Source organism: Uranotaenia lowii, chromosome 2 (assembly GCF_029784155.1).
Source record: "Uranotaenia lowii strain MFRU-FL chromosome 2, ASM2978415v1, whole genome shotgun sequence".
Taxonomy (NCBI): domain Eukaryota; kingdom Metazoa; phylum Arthropoda; class Insecta; order Diptera; family Culicidae; genus Uranotaenia; species Uranotaenia lowii.
Window position 1 is genome coordinate 221,344,075 of NC_073692.1, and position 5,877 is coordinate 221,349,951.

Below are 5,877 nucleotides of genomic sequence, written 5' to 3' on the forward strand. Positions count from 1 at the left end.
GTAGAGGAATTATATAGTTACTTAAATATATGCTAAATCAAATGAAATGGTAGATACACACTGATACACAGTAAACGAGAATCGCCGAAACCTGTATTTTTTTTACGGAATTTTAAACATGCGGAGTATATATTAGAGTTTCATTAAATGTTCTGGCTAAGTGACAATCGTATATGCGACAAAAAAGTTGATCAGTTAAACTTTCATTTCGCATATACGATTGCCGGATTAAGTAACTGGAGTTGTTATAGAAGTATCGTAATTTTTACCGAATCTATATACCGTCAAACGGGGCATCATGAAACAGTGTGTTTAGATGCAACATTTAGATAACACCACACTGAATCAATTTTTCATTTTATGTAAGTTATCTTCTAATGATTATAAAATGAAGATGACATAATTTCTCGTATCTTAATCTAGTTTTTTAAAATTTTTCATTTTAATATGAAATTTGAAAAATCGAGCAATAAATGTACACTGTAAATTTTTGCCTCGGTTTCCAGCAAAAAAAAATGCTGGAAACGTTCAGCAATCCAAATTTTTGCTGGAAACCAGCAATCGGTTTTCGAGTTGCTGGATTTTTCAGCATTCGGTTATGTGCTTGTCATTTTTGCTGAAAAATCAGCAATCGGTTTTCAAATTGCGGGACTCTCCAGCAATTGATCTAGTTTGCTGGAAAATCAGCAATCGAGTTGTCAATTTAAAGTTTGTTTTTGTTTCGTACGCTGAAGTAAGGTGAGATTCTATTTTACGAATTTAGGTTAAATTAATATAATTATTTTATTTTCCTCTATATTCTAGCAACCAGGCATCAAGTCAAGGGTAAGTTTTTATTGTACAGGTAGATATTCCATAGAAGATACTAATCAAAACTATTTTTACAGGTGGCGGATGATCAACACTTTGGCACAAAGCGGCCACCCCAGAGCCGGTGTTAGAAAGTGGTGAAAAAAAAAAGTTTTTTTTTTGAAAATGAATAAATCCCTTATTGAAAATGGGAGAAAATAATTGTTTTTATTGCTTATTGTATGCACAGCCAATATTAAACTTTAATTTTGAATTGAAATATAAATTTCATACCAAATACTGCCGGTTGTGTTGAAAGAAATAGCTGGTTTCCAGCAATCTGGATTGCTGATTTTCCAGCAATTTGAATTGCTGGAAACCAGCATTAACGTTTGCTGTTTTTTCCAGCAATTGAAATTGCTGGAAATTTTGCTGGAAAGTCAGCGGGACAAAAACCAGCAAAATTTTGCTGGTTTCCAGCAAAAAAAAATTTGCTATGTACATACAAATTTTAACATTTTTCGTTGCCGTAAAAAACTTTACCCACACACAAAATTTCTGAGCCTCAACTTAGCAAAAAATGGCCATTACTTCCCGTTAGCAAAAAATTTTTTTTACTGTTGAGTTAGCACTTTCCCATTTTGTCCTGACTTTAGCTCAATTTGAGTAAAAAAACCCATTTGCTACTAATTTGAGCATTTATAGTAGCAAGGACTCAAACTATTAGTCTATGCCCAAACCGCGGTCTTTTGGCGCTGAAATTTTACACACAAAATTTCTGAGGCCGGAATTTAGCAAAATTTTGCTCAAATTTGACCAGCTAAAAATCTAGCAATGAAATTAGCAATTTTTTTTTACTAAAATTTTGGCAAAATAGCCGAAAGTGTCCAGACTAAATTTTTACTAACTTTTCAGTTAACAAATTCGTTGTTTGCTAAAATTTTAGCAAAGTTTTTTTTTGCCCCAGCAATTACTATAATTTTAGTAAAATTTAAAATTCAAAGTTACTGTTATTTTGTTTTTAAATAAAAAGATCGTTTCAATTAGATTGTTTCAATTTATTCAAAAAACAAAAACAACTGCATGCAAAAGCAGCAGCAACAGATTTTTTTACCCACACTTTACACCGTATATTTTGTTATGGGTACTGTCTCGGTACTGACAGTGTTAACCAGAGTCCGGTAGCTTCTTGACAACTGTATGGTATCCGGAGATTCGATGCTTGTCGGAAGGAAGTTATACCAGAGGACTTTCGACGGAAGCCATTAAACCATTCTACAAAAAAAGCAATGTGTTTAGAATAGAATTTAAAAATCTTTAAAACAAATTTTAAACTTACGGAGATTTGCTCAAAAGTCATCAAAAAAAAAAAAAAAAAAAGTCTTCGGGAATACGTAAACCGGATAAGCTTGTCAGTGGATCGTGGCGTTGCTTAGCCATCAACCAATGCGGCGAGGTATTATTACAGGCCGGACCAATCATCTTAGCTGAAATTTTATAACAGGGAAATTGGGTTAAGATTTGAAAATAATTGAAGCAGAAAGAATATTTCCGTTGAAAGAAACTACTTGTGGCATCCTACTACATGTTTGTTTACAAGTAGTAGGATGCCACAAGTCGTTCAAAGCTTAAATGTAAAACATATTTTTAGAAAGCACATCTACAACGCAACGAACTGACCAAACAGTTTAAACCGTAGGACCGTACGATTAGTTCTAACGGATCGTACGAATCGTTTGAGTTAGCGGTTCGTACGACTTTAATCATTTTTAATTCTCATGGAAACTTGGTAGCTTTAGATAGTTCAACTACTTATTATCAAAACTTTGCGTTCTATCTAACAGAATTAGAAAAAAATACCAGAAGGTTAGTATTAAACATTATTGGCTGAATATTTAAAGAAAAGGTAGTTTAATATATGGAGGATATTATTCACTTGAGTTAAGAAAAGTGCTTGGAAAATGTCTCTTTAAAAATATTAAACCAGGCAATTTGTTATCATTTAAAATTAATAAATTTCTAAAACTACAATTGAGCTCGAGTCTTAGCGAGAGCTCAATGAATATGAGTACTTTTTAAGGCAATAAATAATGCATGTTTAAACTTACCTGTCTCTGAATGGAAGATAACTTTAAAAATCGTATCAAAGCGCAAGGCCCAGCTGCTCGCGCAACCACACAGTAACAAGATTGACAATTTTTAAAAAAGTCCTGAAAAAAAAAATTAAGAGTTCTTTCAAATTCTATCTGCTCCTTCAGGAACAGCTTGTCCGGAATATCGAGAAGAACTTGTCGCAGTGCTCCGTTCGAATTCGGAATTCATAGTTTCAGCTGCGTTCTGGAACCATTCGAGTTCGAAACTTGGCGACGAAGCTTTTGAAAATTGGAGTTTAAAACTTGCAAACAGTAATTTGACTGTTCCGGAAGGCAGTCAACTGACAAATCGAGTTCCGAGCTCAAACAGAGCACTGTAAACAGTTTTTGCCTCTTCATCAGGTACCTATTTTTAACACTCATTCACTTACCTTTTGTTCCCAGTTTTGTTGGGAAAACTGCTGACCTGCTGCCCCACCGGGGAGACTTAAGAAGGAAGACTATCAGCTGGCAGCGTTTTCTCTCACCCTGGTGTCACATACACAGAAAGATCTGGAATGATAATGAAATGTCTTTAGAATAAAATAAAAATAATATAACTCAACCCTGATTTCCCCTTACCTGTTAGCAAATAAGGGAATCCGTTGCATACCGATCACCAGCAAGGAATTTTCGAACTGAATCCGGATTGTGGCATGCGCTCTCAAAGGCCGGTTTGTTCTTTCTGCTTCACCTGATCGACCTCTCGGAAAAGGGCATTTAACTTTCCGTTCCATGTCAGCTGCTGCCTTTGTATCAAAAGAATTTGAGGCTGTAACAGCTTTCAAATAAATTAACCCTCGCGCGGTGTAAAATAAATACAAAATTATTTGACAGGTTCCCGCTTGTGTCTTCCTTCTAAAAATTCAGCAAATAAAGACCGCGGTTTGGGCACAGGCTAATAGTTTGAGTCCATGCTACTACAAATGCTAAAATAAGTAGTAAATGGGTGTTTTTTACTCAAATTGAGCAAAAGTTAGGACAATATTGGAAAGTGCTAACTGAACAGTAAAAAAAATTTTTTGCTAACGGAAAGTAACAGCTATTTTTTGCTAAGTGGAGCCTCGAAAGTTTTGTGTGTAGATGGGTGACACAAGCGGGAACCTGTCAGTTCATTTCATTTTTGTTTTTTCTGCATCTTCGCGCAGGATAAAATTGTGGTTCGGGTTCGGCGCTTCCGCTCCACGGCTTTAAATTATAATTTTCCGGCTTTGGAATAAGCATTTCAATTTGGTAAGTACCAAGGTACAAATAAACCGAAAAAAGAAGCGAAAACTTTACTTCTGATACCTCCAACAGCATCGAATGTTGACTGCAAAACGAATATGCATCCATGGATCGGGATCTTTCTTCGGAAGCCATTTTCTGTTGCCAACACCATACCCAAAATTCTGCGGCAAGTAGACAACCAGAAATTGAAAATGCTTGAGAACAAAATTACGGGACCTCATAAGATCGAACTGCCGGATGGTGAAATATGTAATATTCAGCGGGGTCTCAAAACTCCTGAAGCCTCGGACTATGTAGGAATTGCACACCGGGTCTCAGAAGACGGAGAAATATTGATTAATAAATAACGTCAAGACTTTCGACATCAGGTAAGCAGTTACTTTTGAATGAAATATAGTAAATAACAATTTATTTTTATTTTTAAGGATTGTTAATTGATAGACCTTGACTCATTATGTTGATGGATCTTGGACTTGGAAAAATGGTTCACTGGTGTTGACAAGCAGCAAGTACAGTAAGTACCCTTTCATTTTCTATTTTTTCATTGGTCTATACCATCATGTCACCATCTACCGCCCAGACACCATTTACCGCCCAAAATCACCTTTTTGTTTGTATTTTGAAAAAAACTGGGATGTTTTCTCCAAAAATAAGACCTGTGTTCTGTGTCGGCATCATTGTTCGATCATTTCACTGAAAAAACATCACTTAATTATGCCAACTATAGCCAGAAATTAAATGTTTAGTTTTTGGTTTCCGGTCAAATTGTTGAATTCGACGCCTGTTAGCGAACTAAGCATTACTGTACTCCTAGGGCAAAAAGGGTTTTTGTTTTCAAGATAGTACCTATTTGACCTAAAATCGACTTGAAACGATAGTTTTATTTTCGTAGAACAGATTTGCATCGAAAAATTTCCGATTTTTTCAATAGTTGTTGTTTTTTGAAGCGTTTAGTGATGGGCGGTAATTGGTGTTTAAAAAAAAGTGTGGGTTCCTAATGACCGGTCACGCACAATTTCTTTGTTTTTAACGCATGTATTGTGTCAAATGTGTAAATTATAAGAAGAATTTAGTTCGATTATGTTAGAAAATGATGTTTTATCGCTGAAAGTAACCGCCCAGCCAACTATTTGGTAGGTATATCAAAAGATATACGTACGTCTAAGTCGACACTAATCATCGTATATGCCGTTAGAAAAAAGCATATACCTACCAAAAGTGGAGGCGATATACGTACATGTTTTCGTTATTTTCTGGTTTACGACATCGACAACATCATATGTGATGTAATTTACGATGTTAGAAATACTTTGGTAGTTTATGTCGCATTGGCATCGTTTTGTACGTTACATTAAAGGATTCGATTCATGCGCATTTACGATGATGGGAGGATTGACAGTTCCATCCACACTTTATACGATGTGTGTTTTACCCTTTTACGACTTGAAGCGATATGATGATAAATTGGCGATTTAAGTCACCTTTAATGCGAGGTGTGCCGAACTCTTGTAAGGCTTGAAGCAATCTGTCGATGGCAGGGGCGGTCCTAGAGCTGGCTCTTGGGGGGGGTGATTTTTCAAATTTTCAAAAATCAGTCAATATAAAGGAACGTTAATATCTGTGGATAAAACGATCATTTGAGTGAGCGAAAGCAGATGGAGGGGTTGCGAGGGGGAGGGGGGGGGAATGTCAGTTTTAAATGAGTCTACAATATAAGCTGCACACT